Source organism: Triticum aestivum, chromosome 7B (assembly GCF_018294505.1).
Source record: "Triticum aestivum cultivar Chinese Spring chromosome 7B, IWGSC CS RefSeq v2.1, whole genome shotgun sequence".
Lineage (NCBI taxonomy): Eukaryota > Viridiplantae > Streptophyta > Magnoliopsida > Poales > Poaceae > Triticum > Triticum aestivum.
This window is the reverse complement of record NC_057813.1, coordinates 274855085-274875086: the sequence shown is the minus strand read 5'-3', so window position 1 is coordinate 274875086 and position 20002 is coordinate 274855085.

Here is a 20002-nt window from a genome sequence, read left to right as displayed (position 1 = left end):
GCCGTTTCCAGCCCATGTTAGCTTTTGGCCTACTAATGGCCCATACGTTCTTGGGCTCCTTTCCGGCCCTCGATTACTTCTGACCCATTACTAGCCTGCTCCTGTAATGGGCCAAATTTGGCCCGTGGTTAGAATCCGCCGTTTGTTGCTTGTTAACCCTTTGCGCTGTTTCCAGCCCGTCCTCTATTCTGGCCCATTAATGATGCTATGCCTGTGATAGAATTAAGTCTTTGCTGTCTTCCATCCTTTTAACGGCCAGTTATTGTGCTGGCCCGATACCAATTACGCTCGTTTATGACCCATGTGGACCCATTTATCCGACGGCCCGAGGCCCAGCGATTCTACGGCCCGTTGGAGGCCCATTTATCCAACGGCCCGTAGGAGGCCCATGGATCCTACGGCCTGTAGGAGGGTCAAGGTTACCATGGTCCGTATATGGCCCATGGTTGTTGCGGTCACTAGCAAACCAGGGAAAAAGAAGACTAGGAAATAAGTAAGCCCAAAACTAACGCTAGGCTATTAAGCCGATTGCACAGATTACATCCACTGGGCATCAAAGTTCGCCACTAGTGCAAATATAGAGAACAACCTACACTATACAAAAATTACTTTCTGTTTTCTTCAGCCAGTGGTTGCATGTTAAGAACAAATTTTATATCGCAACAAAACAAATTACAACCATAAAACAAAAGGAAGGTTGGCATAAAAGTTAACAGTCTGGCAGATAAATGCACCACTAGAAGTTCAGAAGCTCAGTTCATTTGACCTGAATGTTACGTTTTCATATTGTACTGTCCGATGGAGCACCATAACCTTCGCCTTAATTTCTCCTAGTCTCGTCAACAACATAGCAAATGTCTGATAGTCTAATTTTAAAACCATGCTTATCTTGATGACATTGAACAATGGATGTCCTTGTTTCAGAAAGGGTCTCTATTAGGGAATGGACTTGTGTCTGGAGCGTAGATATAACATTGTTTTGAGCTTGCATATCTTGATCATAAGGCGGTTTGGACGAGATTGCCTTAACAATCAACCCAGTATTACGCAGGAATGTGCTTTTGGCACTGTTAGTGGACAGGTGCTGACCCACTGCAGCAAGAGGTGACATTGCGGTTATAGTTGCCTCGTCATCTTCAGAAGGTGGCAGTTCCATCATTTTTTCCATAGCTTGCTGAAAAGTTGAGTTTTTACAATAGTAGTACCAGAACAGAAGATATTAAGGAGACAGCAAAACCCAAAAAAAAAGCTTTGGTCTATATACAGAACTTATTTTGGTGAGCCCGTGTAAAATATTAGTTTTACTTTACTGTAAAGTACATAATAAAACCAGGTTCCAAACATATGACCATGTACCATGACTAATGTATTGTCAATTTCTTCACATTGTATTGACATCTAAGGATAAAGAGACAAAGTTTATAATACGGTAAGCATAGTATGACATCATTCATATCACAAAACAACTAAGAATAGACAAAGATGCAATTGTAACACTGTGTGGGCAAGTCCAGGACGGAACTAGATTACATATCAAGATCAAAGGAACATCACTCCTCTATTTTAAACCTTGTAAGGTGCAATGATACGCTAAGACAATTGTGTATAAAATTGAAAAGAGTAATAGACATTGGCTGCAAAACGTGCAGTTCGCTGCACGAGTCAGAGTAAGTAGTAGTTAAAAGGCATGAGGATTAAGGACTTACAACAACGGCTTTGAGTGGTGTAGTCATGCCCTTCGTGTTGTTGGTGTGATAGTAATTGAATATTTCCATAGCATTTGGTTTAGGTACTTTTTGGTCCTTGCAGGCTTTCCTCTGCATTTGGAACAAGTCAATATAGATCTGCACAGCAAAAAGAGTGAAACAACAGCTAACTACAAGAGCCTCGCAGTGTGCAATATAGCTACGAGATCCTATCGTCTGTTGGAATTTAACTTTCATACGGTTCGCCTTGTTCTTTGAACAGTTCACCTCCAAGAAGATAGATTTGTGAGGCACATGTGTAAATAGGAGTTAAACATGTGACCTGATAACATACATATAATGTACTTGATACTTTGGATCAGACCAATGTATAACGAGGCCTCTCTAGTCTTCATTCGATATATTTTCCACTTGAGATGTTTGGGCAAGTTGACTGTTAGCCTTGTCTTCAAAGTGAGTTTTCGTCAAGTTATACTGATACTGTCGTAGAGCAGACTTGAAAATATGGGTGCAAGCTTGTCTGGTTGCATCATCTTGGCTATCCAACTTGAACCTCACCTGGTAAATATTATGGGAGTCTCATTATCAGCAACCTAGAAAGTATGGGATAGAGCAAGACGATATTAGTTTCCATACATAACCATACTTATAGATAAATGGTTGAGGAAGGTGTTGAACTAGGTTTCTTCTTTGTCATTCCTATATTGAATCCATGTTGGGAGGATACATTCATGACACCTAACGGCAACCAATGCCTCTCATACTAACTTGGCTGACTTTGTAGGATGTAGCATCATGTGTCCTTTTTAAACCTGCCTCAAAAGGGATCTCCATTCTTCCTCCTCTAGATTTATTTAACCTATCGAGCATTGTCCCCGATGTTTGTTTCCTCTTGCACCTAGGTGCTAGTCCAACAACAAACATAGGAAGTGTTAGTGTACATCAAACTGTGAGACTACATATAAAGAAGCATGCAACTGTAACTTGACTCTAGCAACTACCTTCTTGCTATTGAAGCTCACAAGGTTCATTTGATCTTGCCAACTCGTCTTGTGTCAAGAGTTCTTTGGAAGTAGTGTCAGGTGGGAAGGGAGCTTGGGAACGTGCTGCTAGCTGAGTTGACAAACGAGTAACTCGTGCAGCTGGTGGTACTATGGAAGTTGTTACAACAACTAGGGCTGTCGCTGCATGTTTGGTGGCTGCTATTAGTTTCTGTTTGGCTTGTTTTGGAGCTCGTGTAGCATGGTATACCGCGTTCGTACAATTTTCTGCTGGACTTTGACCTTCTATTGCACCATCAGTACCAACAGAATCTGCATAATTCTTCCACTTCCGTTTCCGTGTGTCCTCGGTACTAACACCATCCCCTGTCATTTTGTGTTCCTTCCTCTTTCTCTGTGCCATGTTAAGTCAAGCCGACAAGAAAAAGGAATAAAAATTTAGTTCCTCAGAACAAATTGATGCGTGATACAAATGAACTTAACTTTGATGTTAGACAACCACATGATAGGAGGATGTAATATGTACGAAAAATAGGACGTCATGAGATAATCAGAACGTAGATGTGTAAACTAAGCAGAAGGCATTTCAATAAATTAGAAGCAATGCAATGGAAGGTAGACACCATATGAAAGATGCTACAAATATCGCTCTGCCCAGTTAATAGTGTCTATAAATAGGGCTAGCCACCACAATAGAAGGGACAGATCGATTCCTCCCCAAGCAGACCACCAAGCAAAAGAACACCTCTCCTTGCGAGGTTGTTCTTCCCTTGTACTGTTCATCATCAGCCCAAGAGGCAAGCCACCACACCACCACACAGAAGTAGGGTATTACACCACAACGATGGCCCGAACCTGTATAAATCTTGTGTCTCTTGTATTGTGAGATCATCGAGCTAGCTGAGAGATCGCGGCGAGGCTGAGGGCGTGTTTTGGTAGGGAGAAATCTCCGTGTGCACCCAAGTGTTTGAACGTCAAGGGTTTTGCCGAAACCCGACATCCGACATTTGGCGTGCCAGGTAGGGGTGCGCCGAAGTCTTCCTCCCGCTGGTCCACGTCCCACTGCTTCATCAAATCCATGCCCGGCTGTCACATCCCTAGCTTAGGCCTTGCCTGTCTTGCATAAGCTTCCCTGCTCATGTTTGAGTTTTGTCGCAAGTTGAACTGGGGATGACAAACCCTAGCACCATATCAAGTCAAATAGGTTCAACCTAAAATAATGTTCAATGAATCCAAAATTCCTTTAAAAATGTTCATGATTTTTGTTAAAGGTGAAAACCTCTGCCAAAAATGATGCAAATATTTTTATGCCATTCTGGATATTTTAATTAATTCATAAAGTATTTGAATTGGGGCATTTAATTCCTATAAATATTATTAAATTCTCCAACAATTCTGGAAATAACTAAGGGCCTCTGAGATAATTCAGTTATTGCCCATAATTAATTTTAGGACTTATATAAATGATTTGGTGTTTTTACTAAATCAAAAACAAATTGCAAAAGCAGAAAACAGAAACCAGAATAGGAAAAAATCAGAGAGGGAGAAGAAACTTAACAGGCGCTCACCAGACAGCCCATCTGGCTGGCCCATCCCACCAGGGGCACGGAGGTCTTCTTCCTGCCGCCAGTCGGATGCATAGCGCGTGCCCGACGCGCGCATGGCCACCGCCACGCCACCTCCTGCCTCCCTGCTTGCTCCCGCGACCCCTGGAGATGCCACGCAACCCCTCCGGCCCCTCTCCCTCTCTCCCGTGCTCATCCCCTCCTCTGCCGCCCTCTCTCTTCCGTGACCGAGCGCTGCTGTCGCCGCCGCTCGTTGTAGCCATGCCCACCGGTCCTCCCTCGCCGAACTGATGTGTCCAGCAGCTCCACCGCAACCTCTTCTCCCTCCTCACCGAGCTACACGATCAAGGAAGGCCGCAAGACAACGCATGTGGCCTTCTTAACCGACCACGGCTGCCGGATGCCGTCGCCCAATTCGCCCGCCCCCATCTGACCTCGAGCCCACTGAGCATCCCCTCCGACTCGCGGTGAGCTCCTCATCAGCTCCCCCTCTTTTGCGCCATCGTTTGCCTCCCCTAGCTAGCGTAGCGCTGCACCCGAAAGCTCTCTGTCGCCGGCCATGCTGCCGACGAGGCTAGCACTCGAACCCGTTGCTCCCGACAGCATCATCGCCCTCCTTGTTTTACCAGGAGTCCGGCGAGCCCCTCGAAGAGCTTCCCCGTGCCCTGTAGATGATGCCCGCTCGAAGCCGTACCTCGGCCGCTGCCGCGAACTCGTTCCGGCGAGCTCCGGCCACCCCGCGCCCTCCAGCGTGCCTCCCCTGGATGCGCGCGAGCAAGGGCAACCCTCTGGTGCCCTTGGCCTGGCCCGACACCGCCCGTAGCGCCACTCCGGCGAGCTCCCGCCGCGGTTTTGGTCTTCGCCGGCCGAACTCCGGGGAAGTTGATGTGTCACATAATTAGCACTAATGACCCTGCTAACCAACCCTCTAATAGCCACTGACAGTGGGCCCTACCCATGGTCAAACCTCAGTTAACGCTAGATTTGACCGGGATTAGTTCCCGAGTCACTGACGTGTGGATCCCACTGGTCAGGTTTGACCTGGTCAGCCGCAATTGACTTGCTGACATCACTGTGATGCAATGATGACCCAGTTAATAATTTTCTGGATTTAAAATAATTCAGAAAATTCCAGAAAATGCCCAAAACTTCTAAAATTCATAGAAAATTATCTATAACTCCAAATAAGACAAATTAAATATGAAAAATGATCAAAAAAATCCAATCTATCCATCTGTACCATTTTCATGCATGTTAGAACAATTTATATCTACTGTTTAGGACAAATCAATTAAAGGGCATTTAATCCATCACACATGGAGCTTGATTTTGAACCTTGGGTTCAAACCAACTTCATTTAAATTGTTGCTTGTTGCATTAGCTCAAAACACATCATATTTACATGTCATGATCATGCATCATATTGTGCACTGCATTGATTGTGTTCTTCCTTATTTGCCAGTGTTTGTCCCCTCTCGATAGACGTGGTTCCGATGATGTGATCGATGACACCGATGAAGAACTATACTATCTTCAGAAGTGTCAGGCAAGGAAAACCCCTGTGTTCATTCTGATACAATCCCACTCTCTCGCTTCTGCTCTCTTTTACTGCATTTGGACAACAACGATTGAACTATTACATGTTGTGATAGTTGAACCCCTTTCCTCTGCATGACCAGTCATTTCCACAGTAAATAGATGAAACCCACTAGCATGAGTAGGAGTTGTTTGAGCCCTTGTGTGCCTACTCATTCATGCTTGTTTGTCATGCCTGCTACTGCTTAGAGTTAAGTCAGGTCTGATTCATCAGGAATGAATTGGAATGTTGTGAACATGTCCTACTGCATGTGAGCTAAGTGTGTGAACACTATTTGGTAAAGGTAGCGGTGAGAGGCCATGTAGGAGTACATGGTGGGTTGCTCATTGTAACCGTCCTCAGGAACTGAGTTCTGTGTTTGTGATCCACGAACAGTTACTACAACACATTGGGCTTCAGGCACTCTAAGATCTCTCGACTTATTAATCAACTCGATCTCTATCCAAGAGTTGCAACTAGTTTCTGGTGTTTGTAGGTTGTGTTAGTAGTATAGCAAGTGGCACCCGGTATAGGTGGGCTTGGGTCAGACTAGGCACCGTGGCCGGGTTTGCCAAGCCTCGCCCGTTTGGTGGGCTTGGAACCCTGTACACATTGTTTGGGGCCGTGAGCGACACCCCGGTCAGATCTCCTTTCGGATGGAACCCGAATAGGCGATAAACCTAGACTAGAGACTTGTGTGGTTAGTCAGGTCGTGGCCGACACCCTCGCCAGGCTTCCGCTTGAAGGTTGCCGAGATACATGACATGTACATGGCGGTAAGTGGCGAGAGCGTGTGTCAAGAAGTACACCCCTGCAGGGTTATAAATGATCTATTAGAATAGCCGTGTCTCCAGTAAAGGACCTGTAGGTTGCCTGTATAGTCCATAGACATGTGAAAGTGGATACTCTAAAATATGTAAGATAAGTGTGAGTGCTATCGATGGCGTTCTCATAGGAAGACAGGAGCGGATCCATAGTGGTGTATTGGTTGGTGAATATGTGGACCCGTGTGCGCCACCTCAAAAGAGTTACTTGCATTCGTAGTTCATGATAGCCACCAAGTCAAAGATGGCGTGCTGCAGTTAAACTCCACCACCCCCTTTATTGATGATGATGCTTATGTAGTTAGTTCTGATGTAAGTCTTGATGGGTACATTTGTACTCACTTTGCTTAATTTATGTTTTTGTAGAGAGACTTCAGTCTCGCTAGTAGTTCTGCTTGGACTTCGATGTTTAGATTGCTACCTCAGCTACGATCTTGTGTCGTCGGCAGGACCTTGTAGATAGTCAGGCTTCTCAGCCTTTTTCATTTATAGATGTCTATACTCATACATGATAAGCTCCCGCATGTGCTTTGACTTGTATGCTCTGAATGTTGGGTCATGAGACCCTTTTTTGTAGTATCTCGCTCCTCGGAGCCTATTGAATAAAATACTTGAGTTGTAAAGTCATGTTGTGATGCCATGTTGTATTTGTACATATCGAGCATATTGTGTGTATGTTATTGAAATGCTTGGTATGTGTGGGATCTAACTATCTAGTTGTTTATCCTTGGTAGCCTCTCTTACCGGGAAGTGTCTCCTAGTGCTTCCACTGAGCCCTGGTAGCTTGCTACTGCTCCGGAACGGTTAGGCTGGCCGGCATGTGTCCTTCTTCGTTCCTATTTCTGTCCCTACGAGGAAATGCCACACGGTGTCTACCGGAGTCCTGTTAGCCTGCTACAGCCTAGTTTACCGGAGTCCTGCTGGCCTAGTTGCTAAATCACTGATTCACTCGCTAATGACCGACACATTCGTTGCTGGGTCATGTATGCCCGTCCCTATAAGTTAGTGCCACTTTGGGTTCATGACTAGTCCTGTCAGCCCAGGTTCTTTGTCATATGGATGCTAGCGACACTATTATATACGTGAGCCAAAAGGCGGAAACGGTCTCGGGCCTGGTAATGTGACACCCGTGGATACCGTGCGTGAGGCCACAATATGATATGAGATGTTACATGCTAGATCGGTGTGGCAGAGGATCGGGGTCCTGACAGCTTTGGTATCAGAGCCTGACTGCTTGTAGGATTACCAAGCCAAAGTGGTCGAAGTTGAGTCTAGAAATTCTTTAGTTATATAAGGGAATTGACTGTGGATTGGAACGTAAGGCTCTTTTTACTCCTTTACCTTATGACCTTCTGATCTGAGTCATCTTATATTTCCTACGGGGTTAAGGAAGTAGGTTTTTTCTTCTCTCTATCAGGATCACGCGTTACTAACAAGTAGACTCATAAATTTGTTGGATTTAAGCCTCAATTTAGTTCCTACTACTTCCGTGTATTCATAGTTGTTCTCAGAACTTTGATATTGTGCTTCTGAGTGGTTATGCCACCATCTTGCAGGATGTCTCAAATCTTTTTGAGCATTTACAGCTGTTATGTTGTCCGACTCATCCCAGGTTTCTAAATAGTCTGATGCATTTGCAACTCCCTTCTTACCGTTCCAGAGTTCCTTGTGCCAGATCAACTACAACAACTAGTGTGTTGAGGTACTTTGTTGCCTCGGCAGTTATGTTGGAGCTATTAATATGACTCTAGTTGTCTAGAGTATCACCTAGTACTCTAGCCATGCTTTGTGTTCCCAGTGTGATGATTCTGGCCATCATTCTCGAAAGCATCCCATTATGCCCCTTAGTACTAGGTATTCTACTCCTGGGTTTCTGAGCCCAAGATTCACCCTACCTCATGTTGATAGTGTTTGCTAGTTCCTTTAGGATATTAGTAACCTTTGTATTAGTCCTCGAGGTTCGTGGTATATCCTTCTTCCAAACACCATGAACTGCTTATGGTAGAAGTTCCTCGCTGAACCAAAAGATCACAACTAGAGTACTCTTGATGAGTTCTTCGTTCTATATTGTAACTTTGCGAGTTCAACCTTTCTGGATGGGTTATCCGGAAGAAATATGTTGAACTCGTTCGACATGCTAGTCCATGCATCCACAACTCAGAAAATCATATGTTCTTTTGAGTTGTCCCTGTTTAGTTGTCTTCTGACCTTCGTCTATCAATTGATAGTCAAGAGTATGTATGCATTCGTTCATCGATACTTATTACCCTTGACGGAGAAACAAACTCTAGTATCTTATCCATTTCTAGGATTTGAACAAGCAGTTGTATTCCGCATATCAAAATGCCAATCCAGCTTTCGTTCTGCTTTACCTCGGAGTATCACCCTCTTTCATAACAAGAGTATCATGAGAATTGCACCACCTCTTATGAATTCTTGATGTAGTGATATTTCTCTCCATCATTCTTCATTCCTCGGTCCTGTGTTGTTGTAACCAGAATGCCGACAACTGAACCGTGATGTGTGAAATCAATACTCCTAGCAACCCTGTTGCTTGGTAGTTAAAGGACAATAATTTCATCCTTAGCGTGTTGGTTATTGAATCACCATCCTGAGGTTGATCATGCTACCTAGCCCATAATTCTGGTGCACTCTTCGATCAATGAGTTAGGATTGTGTCAATCACTTGCTCTTTTGATCATATCGTCTTGCCCTGAAAAGCAAGATTGTTCTCGAGTTTAGTAACATACTGGTAGTTCGTGATTTTCTAAATGTCTTCTCGGAGGTATCACTAGGTTGTCACCTAACTGCTATGTTGAGTTCGGGATCAAGTTGGTTTATCCCTATGGACCACCTTTTCTCCAAGAATCTGTGTTGGATACCCCTCAGCTAGTTGGTTAAACTAAACATCAACTTGGAGAGTTGGAAGATAAAAGCTTGTCTGACTCAGTTCATTCCAAAGGTATATCCTTGTGCGTGTGTGTGTTGAAGAAAGATGATATCGTCATTGATTGATCCTCGTGGACAATTGCTGGATCTACAAACCTTTGATTTGCATATGGGCCATCGTGAAATCAAGTCAGAACCAACGATATTCGTAATGTTGTCTTACTCATGGGTGTTTCCTCGAGCATACACCATTATATCTTTTGGGTCGGACCAATGCTATCACCTTGTTCACATAGTTGTGAAATTCCATCTCCATGGGAATCTTGTTGACTTGTTGTTGAGCTCATCAGCAGCATTTTACCCCCTCCATGATTCGTGTTGAACATTGAGCTGGTATTGGAAACTTTTATAAGCATTATCTTCATGTTCCGTGCATGAAGCATATGCCCGGATGAAAGAAGTGATTTCCTCTAATGCATGTGCATTTGATGCAAGTTGGTGCCATGAACTTGAGAAAGTCAATGTTGCTTCCTTTGGAATCATTCCAATCAGTCATGCATACATGCGAAGTATTCTGTGGTTTGGAGACTTGCAACCTTCATTCTATATGTGCCCCTAGCACACCAAGCCACTGATTGTTTTGGTCAAGGAGAAGAAGTTCCTTCTTAAGAGCATGCCTTATGTAAGAACTTCGATATCCTCATTGATGGTTCCTAACCAGAACTACTATGTGGGCATGCTTGTCTGGGACAGCGTGTTCACATGTGTGTAGCAGAACAACCTCATGTTTTGGAGCTTGCTATCGCAGTTCATTCCCCGAGAATCTCGCAACGCTGTCTTGTTGATTTGTGTTGCAAACTTTCATTTTTCTTTCTAGACTTGATGAGTCTGGAATATCCTGACACCAACCAGATCCGTGTCTTAGGCAGATATGACGGTTGGAAAGTTTTCCAAGAACCATAATATTGGTCTTGTTTGTAACCCGGTAAAGTGGATGTCGTGCCCAACACACCCAGCCGGAAGACCTGTTATTGTAGTATCTTGATTGAGAAAATTGGCCACCTCCCCATAAGGATTTCATAGGATTTACTCCCTAGTTGTTCCTTATGGATTTTTTTTGTGTTCCCGAAGTCCGACCTTTTACTTGATGTTCTAGATACCGAACCATATCTATAAATGGATTAAGCTAGCACATAAAGGAGAACATTAGAAGCGGAGTGCTAAATGTCTCTCGGTCGATCATCCAGATTTTGTTCCCTTGGCCTTGCTAAGGTGAAATCTGAGAAAGTGTTATCTTCCTTTGCATCTGCATCCTCCGCCAAACGTTTGTTGGCGAACTGCCTTAGGCTGGTTTAGAGAATTTCGATGATCCAGGTATCAAAAGTAACTCTTTTGCCACTTAAGGTAATAATTCTATGAGTCAACTTTCTCTAAGATGTCTCGTTAAGGTATCATGGCAACTCAAATCCTAGCTACGTTGACAACCGTTCACCACCCTCTTAAGTGTGGAATTTTTGTCTACCTAGTGAACTCTCATCATCTGTTTCACTCCATCCCTCTGGATATATGTTCGTGTCTCAGCTCACGAGATGTTTCAATGTCTCACTCCTTGAGTTGATCTTGAGTTGTTCGATCTTCGAGAAGATCGATCCTTCTAGAGTTTTTCTTTTCCTCTCACTGTCATGTTGGTTGGAGTTCTCAGAGCAATACATCGAGACAAAGATGGTGACCGAATCAACATTCTTATGAAGTGCAAACTAGATCGTGAAGATTGTGTTAGTTTGCGACCCCCCCCCCCTCATCGAGAAGATCTTGAATGTTGGGTCATGAGACCCATGTTTGTAGTATCTCGCTCCTCGGAGCCTATTGAATAAAATACTTGAGTTGTAGAGTCATGTTGTGATGCCATGTTGTATTTGCACATATCGAGCATACTGTGTGTATGTTATTGAAATGCTTGGTATGTGTTGGATCTGACTATCTAGTTGTTTATCATTGGTAGCCTCTCTTACCGGGAAATGTCTCCTAGTGCTTCCACTGAGCCCTGGTAGCTTGCTACTGCTCCAGAACACTTAGGCTGGCCGGCATGTGTCCTTCTTCGTTCATGTGTCTGTTCCTATGGGGAAATGTCACGCGGTGTCTACCGGAGTCCTGTTAGCCTGCTATAGCCCAGTTTACCAGGGTCCGGCTGGCCCAGTTGCTACAGCCCGGATTCACTCACCAATGACCGACACGTTCGTTGCTGGGTCATGTATGCATGTCCCTATAAGTTAGTGCCACTTTGGGTTCACAACTAGCCATGTCAGCCCGGGTTCTTTGTCATATGGATGCTAGCGACACTATCATATACGTGAGCCAAAAGGCGCAAACAGTCCCGGGCCTGGTAAGGCGACACCCATGGGAATACCGTCCGTGAGGCCGCAAAGTGATATGAGGTGTTACATGCTAGATCGGTGTGGCATAGGATCGTGGTCCTAACAACGGCGACCCGATGACCAACGCCGACCGCTGGGCGGCCTGGCCATCTCAGGCCATGCTGCTTGCCCAAGAAGACCTCAACCCCACGCCCAGTCAGCCCCTGCACCGCAGAGCGCCGCGGGGCACGGGCGGCGTGGTCATGCACTGCCCGCCCTTACTTCGTGGCAGGTGCGGGCAGCTACGAGGGCCTCAAGCCATGCCGCGGCCACGGCGCTGCACACCCGACGGGAACAAGCAAACATGAGAGCCACGCTCACTGTGGCTCGAGAGCTGCTATGATGCAGGTTGATGGAGAGTGGTCGAGATGCGTTGCTGGAGCGCGTTGCCGAGCTGCTGGATGCCGCAGCTTGGGGGCACCGCCCTTCTGCTTCCAGCTTCCTCCCCGGGCCCCGGTTGGATCACATGACGGGCCTCTCCGTGCTTGCGTGCCACTAGGCACGCCCCAAGGCCTTGTCGACACCAGCTCAACCATTGGCACCGGACGCCAGGCTGCACCAGCACCACCTCCGATGAACGACGGCATGCGAATCGCTACCTACGGCTCGGGCGGGTCGCTGCCCTACCATCCTCAAGACAGCGCACTAGGCCAGGCAACATGGAGCATGGGGCACTACGGCGAAGTCTTCGAGGCGGCGGCCTCAAAGGCTTACGTGCCCCGCATGGTGGATCGGGAGTACGCGCTGGAAGACAACCCTAGTTCGTTCCTCAGGCAAATCTAGGAGGAAGAGACGCCAGAAGCCGAGCCTTTCCAGGAGCCTCAAGGAAGCCTCACCAACCGCGCTGGCAGCAGCAGCTACCGTTACCGCTAATTCCTTAGGAGCAAGCTTATGCTAACCATGGGTCACAGGAGGTTCAGGTCACAACAGCGGACGGCGGCCCTAGCTCGGCATCCTCCCTTCCACTAGGAGGAATGCACTAGGGGCTGCAGGAGAGGGGCCGGGAACCAGGCCCCTCCCCATGGTGCGCGGAGCAAGGCGTCCCCCAGAGGAAGGCCCTCTGCCGGGGAGGGGCTGCAAAGCCTACCCCCAGTAGAGGACCCGTGGTCGACGAGGGCGCCGCTGGCGTCCCCTTTGCCCCTTTGGTGTCGTCCTGGTATCTGGTCGCCATCAATGGTGGTCGAGGGTGGCGTAAGGCGGGGCCCTCGTCTGGCGATATGAAGCAAGGCCCGGTGCCTGTGAAGAAGGCCGAGTGCCTATGAAGCTCGCCGCCCGTGACACTCACATGTAATAATGAGTGGGGTTGTACACGCCCCAGAGTCTCCGGAGTGCCGCCCTTGAGACTCGGGGGCTCCCTCCCATGCCCAGTGGCAACACTTAGCTCCGCCCTGGTGACAAGACATCGAAGACTACACTAGGCGCTGGACGCGGCCATTTGCTTTTTGACTCGCTTTCTGTAGTCGTGCTTCCTTGCTTCGGATTTAAGTTGCAGTTGAATTTTCATCTGTGTATGCGGGGAGGGTGACCTTTTTCTCATTCATGTGATTTCTTGCGTTCTGTTTCCTTCCTTGATTTGGAATTCGCATCAGCTGCCTCCCCCTCGCGAGCCCCTTGCGGGCGGGGCCGGGTCAAGCACACCTATGCTGTGCGCATGCCATACTACGGTCACCACTCGCTCTCGCGATTCCCTCTCGATCGGGTGGGCAGGTCCCTCCGGGGATCCTCGGGAGCTCACGACCTCGAGAGCCGGTTCAGGACTTGCTCCGGCTAAAGCTAAATTACAACAACTAGCTGGCCGCAGGGCCCATAGGCTCATGGAGCCACATATCCAGCATCAGTCCCAAAAACATAGAGACGGCAACCTTTTTACATGAGGGGCATCCCCTCCCAAAATGCTCTTACAACCTTTGGGGCCACGTTCGAGCTTTTGCATGCAGGATAAACAACAGGGAGACACGGGATCAGTCAGACATATCACTCACTGCGTCCCCCGGGTCATCTCCAGATGCATCACTGGCACCGCTATCGCTGTCACTGGTAGTGCCGTCACCATCATCGACCATGTCGCCTCCGTCCGCCGCGACTACCACCCCGTCGTTGTCGGAAGCAAAGGCCCTGCAAGCGCATCCACGTTATCCTCCGTGCCAGGTCGCCCCGGATGGCCTCGGGCACCAGGGCAATTGCGGCGTCAAAGTCAAAGTCGGGATTTGTGTTCTGGAGATGGCTGAAGACGCAGGAAAACGCGCGCCCGAGCAGGCTACGGCTCCTCTCCTCAACAAGCTGGTGAGCTCGCTCAGAGCGGTTCTCCAAGTGCGTCACCACGTCAGTAAAGAAGCGAAGATGACCGGCATAGTCAGTCACGTGAGGATGCTGGGCATTCTCATTGTAGATGTTGCCCAGGGCCGCGTTGGCCCTGTTCCTAAGGTCCTGGAGCATGGGTCCGTGCATGTTCTCCAATGTTCGCCATTGAAGTATTTCCTCTCTGTTCTACTGTGCGATGGATTCGGCATCGACAACCCGCTGCTGAAGAGGAGGCAGCTCGGTGCGAGCGGAGGCTAGCTCGGCCTGCGCCGAGACCAGGGCGGCTGCGGTGGCCTCTATGCGTTGTTCTGCTTCGGTTAGCTTGGACCTGAGGGCGGCAGTCCTGCCCTCGGCCTCGACTTCAAACAGCCTCAGCTTTGAGTCATACCTGCTCGCAAGATCTGCACGAGCCTCGTCCATGTGGTGGTCAACCTCTTCATGGACCCGGGCCTCACGCGTGCCCACATCACCCTCCGCTTGGGCAACCTGGCGCTCCCTCGTCTCCAACCACTCAAGATCAAGACTGCGCTCGACGGCTTCCAGCATCAATGCTTCCTCGCGCTTCCAGAGCTCCTTGTCCTTGACAGGCGTCCCCCTCAGTGATGCAAGGGCGGCTTGGTGCAGCTCCACTTGCTGCTCCAAGGAGTCGCTCCAGGCTTGGAGCTCCCATGCACGCTTCTCTGCAACCTCGCGACGACAATCTGCTTTCCGGGCCTCCTCCAAATCTCGGGAGCAGGCCTCTCGCGAGGCTGCAAGGGATGCCTCGGCCTTCGCATTTTCAAGATCATGCTGGTGGCGCGCGAGGTTCATGGCCACCTTCAATCTATGCCGCTCCTCGATCAGCCGCAGGGCTTTGGCTACAAGGCGTGTGTCTACATCCGCAAGTTCTCCATCGAGCTGACCCATCGCGTCCATCGCCTTCTGGAAGAACTCGAGGCGGACGACGCTTCATTCGCGCGCGAGCTTGAGCACGCTGCTGATGTCATCCCCCGTCACGGACACCCCGTTGGCGGGGTCCGAAGCGGCTCGCCCCCTCTCCGCAGGGGGCTGGGGGCTGGCGCCCCCACGGTCGCTAGCCAGGCCCCGCAAGGGACCTGGACTGGCGTAGGCTCACCACTTGGAGAGGAGTCTAGAATCGACGCCAACCAGCTCCTGTCCACTACTAGAGGAGGAGCCCTAGGCAGGCTGGCCGCGCTCCAGGTAGGATTGCAAAGGAAAGACGGCATAGGCACGGGCTCAAGGCACCTTGCAGGCAGGCTTTCTCCTCCGGCTGACCCCGCGTCAGGGGCGGCGTGTAGGCTTGGGACGCTCAAGGCCAACGATGAAGGCAAGGCCGGAGGAGGTTGCTTCTCGGGAGGCCCTACGGGCTTGGCAGGAGGGACCCTGAAGAGCCACAGTCAGGAACGGAAGGAGCAATTGAGGAATCACAAGGATAAGGTACTTACTTGTCTATGGCGATGTACTTTCTATGTTTCAACGGCCGGATGGTGCCACCACCGCAGCTCGAAGACTCCTTCCTCTTGCGGAGCACGGTGAAGTCCACGCAGAACTGGCCTAGGCACTGGACGTGGGAACCAACGCGGGGCACGGCTAGAGGAGCACTCAGGCGGTCAACCTCAGGAGCGCCAAGCTAGGAAGAGCAGTCAGGCTCCCCCTTGTGCTAGCTTGCCGAGGCCCCAGGAGCTCCAGCCTCAGGAGCCGCAGGCTGCGTCTCCCCCTCAACAACCGCCTCAGGGCGAGCCTCACGATTTCTAGGGGATGACGCCTCGGGAACCCCAACCGGCATTGGCACCTCGACACCCGCACCTCCGGCCTCAAGCAATGCTTGCCTCCCTGCACCCACTCTTGGGGCAAGCTCGGCGCTGGCGGTAAGGAGGGGAGCCACGACGACAGGATTCTCGCGAGGCCCCACAAGGCTGACCGGGCGCAGCCCCCATTCATCGAAGGAAGGTATCTATCCCGCAAACTCAACCCTATTCGAGCAGAGATACAAGAGACAACCGTCTTGCGGCATGTCGCCTAGCAAGGGGTCGCCAGTCAAGACTTCAAGCACTGTCCTTTGTGCTTCGGGCGGGAGCTCCGACTCGTGAAGCCTCATGCGATCCTGGTCGCCGGTCAGGGCCCACATCGGCTGGGAGTGGCGCTGGAGAGGGGCTATGCAACACCCGAGGAACTCCTTCACCACCTGGGGTGCAGTCACGCCAAGGTCCCACAACCTCTTCAACTGGAACCAGACAAAGGAAAGGCGAGGGCTCACGAGCCTCACATGGCCCCAGCCGGAGTTGGGGATGGCGGGTGACGTCGGAGGCAAGAGCAGGGGGCTGAGCACTCTGACATCCACATACACCCACCGCATCCGGAACCTGCTTGTTGATGGCGGGAGGTCAAAATCAATCCCCAAGGCGGCCGTCTCTACCACAGCCTAGAAGCTTAGGCGCCTCGAGCACTGCGAGGGGTCGTTAAGATACAGCGAGAAGAAATTGCGCAGGAGGGCAACGGAGGGAGCGATCATGGCCTCGCAAACAAAGGCGAAGACGGCGAGAAGGGCAACAGATTGGGGATCACTGCGCAGGAGGGTAACGGAGGGAGCGAGCATGTGAATCTGGTAATGGGAAAGCACTACGTTGAAGAAGGTGGAGAAAGGGGGAACCAAGCCAGCCCACAGGGCATCAACGAAGAATCGAACCTCCGTGGTTGTCATGTCAATGGAAGCTCGGGACGCAGGCCAAGCCACCGTCTTTCCCCACTCGTTGAAGCTAGAGGCGAGCGCAGGACAGACCTTGCCCATGGCCTCCAGGTTAAGCACCTGCGATCGACCGACCGCGGGCTTGATTGTCGGAGGTGCGTTGGCTGAGGATAGAGGCTTTTTCCCCTTCTTCGTGCCAGTCGGCGCCATGGCAATGGAGGGGGAAAGGCTCAACTCAGATTGGGAGCAGAAGCAGAGGCTCGAGGAAGAAGGGGGAATAGGAAGCACGCCGCCTGCAAGGAGGAAATAACTATGTAGGCCATCGTGGCCGCCTATCCAGGTGGATATTGGGGTAGCATGGGGAAGCGGAGACGCCCACGTCCAATCAGTCACCACGCGTCGACCAAGGCCGCAGGCTGTTGGGGCCTACGGCGCTCCACACGCCTTTGGCTTCGCTGCCAAGATAAGTCCGAGCGCGCCTTGGGCCCGGGGGCTACTGTCGGTGTTCTGGGAACGGGGGTCCCCAGACTTGCCTGCCTGCGGCCCGCGGCGTGGGTCCACCAGTGGCCCAGTATGGCCCGTCTTCATTAGCCAACGCTCAAGACCCTCGTGAGGGGCCAAGCCTCGTGGGGCGGACGACACAAGGCCTCCTCAGGAGCAGCCTCACCACGCAGGCTCGCGAGGGAGGCGGAGAGATCAAGACAAGGGGTACCTCGCGAGGTTCCCGTGACGCAAGCTAGGACGACCAAGGTCAGGCGGGCGCTAGCCCGCGCAGTGTGCTCGTTTACCCTTTGGTGCTAAGGGGGCAACCGCAGGCGTGGAGTACCGAGGCATCAGGCAAAGGTTTCCATATCGGTGCAACAAGACCAAGACCACCAGGACGGCAGGACGGAGGCCATCGTGGAGCCCAAGATAGCATCATCACCAGCGCCTTTGACAGGCGAAGACCACCTTTAGTCAGGATAGCTTGTACTAGCTTACCCCTTTCAAAATGGCCGTTGTTGGATCCCTTCCCGCTCAATATTTGGGGAGAGGACGAGGGCCTCTATAAATAGGGCTAGCCACCACAATAGAAGGGACGGATCAATTCCTCCCAGAGTAGATCACCAAGCACAAGAACACCTCTCCTCGTGAGGTTGTTCATCCCTTGTACTATTCATTATCTGCCCAGAGGCAATCCACCAAACTACCACATAGGAGTAGGGTATTACACCACAACGGTGGCCCGAACCTGTATAAATCTTGTGTCTCTTGTGTTGTGAGATCATCGAGCTAGCTTAGAGATTGCGGCGAGGCTGAGGGCGTGTTTTGGTAGGGAGAAATCTTCGTGCGCACACCAATGTTTGAACCTCAAGGGTTTTGCCGGAACCCGACATCTGACAATTGCATATATGTGTCCTTATCGATATTGATTCGTGCTGGAGATGTCATTCCGATATCGAGTACCGAGAATATTCCACAGAGTTGGGAACATATCTTCCCATGGAACTAGGAATCTCTTCTATCCAGGTATAAGACTGCTTGAATATATGCAAACCTTTTGGGTTTAAAATAGTGATAGGAATCATACTTGTCTTTCTGATGGATTCTGACATCTTGCAGGAGTTTTCTGACTTATGTTGCCTGACTTCACGGTCTTTCATATCCAATATGTACCAAAAGTTTAACTATTACTTGATGTTACTGATAGAAAAGTGCACCATCTCCTGCTGATAACATTTGCAGACTTGACTGGCGGTGATCTTGGCAAAGAATCCCGTTTACGGCAGGCTATTATGTAATTGCTTCCCATATGTGAGAGATAACAATCCTCAAGGTACGTGCTCTCACACTGATTCTTCATTTTGCTAGTTTATCCATGGGGATAACAGTTCGTGTGATGCTCCAGCGTGGTTGCGAAGGTCAATATATTGAGTTGTCCTTGGGTCTGTCTTGATAGACTTGGGTATTCAATGCTGACAGTTTTGAGCATACTGTGGACTGAGCGAGTTGCCTTGATATGAGGTCCTTACATATTGTTCAAGGAATAACTGGCATACCTATCATGTTGGTCTTGCTCTTTCATTATTATTTTCTTCATCTGGATCCTTAACTGAGAGAGTGGGGCCTTATATATCCTTGATTATTTCCGTAGCCCTGAATATTGTTATGTGCAATACCTTGCAATCATACCTTGGTCTAGTTAATAGCTCCCGTCTTGGGATATTTATCCGGCTCATGGGTGCTTATACAGATCTCATTATTGTTGTTGATTATGCCAGATAGTGACCGGCTTAATAGCATCGCCTTGTCGGATGTGCGGGGCTGATCTTGAGAATTACTGCCAAGATTATTGCCTCAATGTTGTCTTCTTCCAGACTTGACGTTTCTTGCATCGCCCACTCATTTTCCTTGACTTACATATCCAGTGAGGTTTTCCGATGCGTATCGTGAATTCTTCCTTATGTGAAGGACTTGCATGAACTTGACATCATACTCACTGTATGAAGAAATATCTGATTCTGGAGGTATACCTTTGTTCTGGCTGATTCTTGTTTCTGACTTAACTGTTGCAGATTTGCCACTTGGAAAGCACTGCCATATGCTGACAATTCACTGTTTAATATCTTGTACTAGTGTCGTACTGAAGAAGACTGAGCATCTTGCTTCGGAATCCATCGGGGTATCGTGCTGCGGAGGACTGGATAGCTTGTGTGCGAAGCTTTCTCTGGATATCTTGCTGAGGAAGGATGGGTACCGTACCTTACAAGATCCCCCCTTAAGGACTTACTAGGGAATACTCAATACCTTATGCCAGAAGCTTCTGCAGTGTCTTGCTGAAGAAGACTGGATACCTTGCACGGGAAACCATGTATACCTTGCTGATGCAGACTGAGGAATCTTGCCTTGTATGTTTCGCTCATAAATTGTGAAGGAGGACTGGACTAATTGTCTTTGGGATAAGATATATATTCTTGTCATTCTGGCTGCTGATTACTTGTATGACAAGAATTTTCTGACCATCCTTCTTTTCGAGCCCATTTCATATTTGGACTGACTT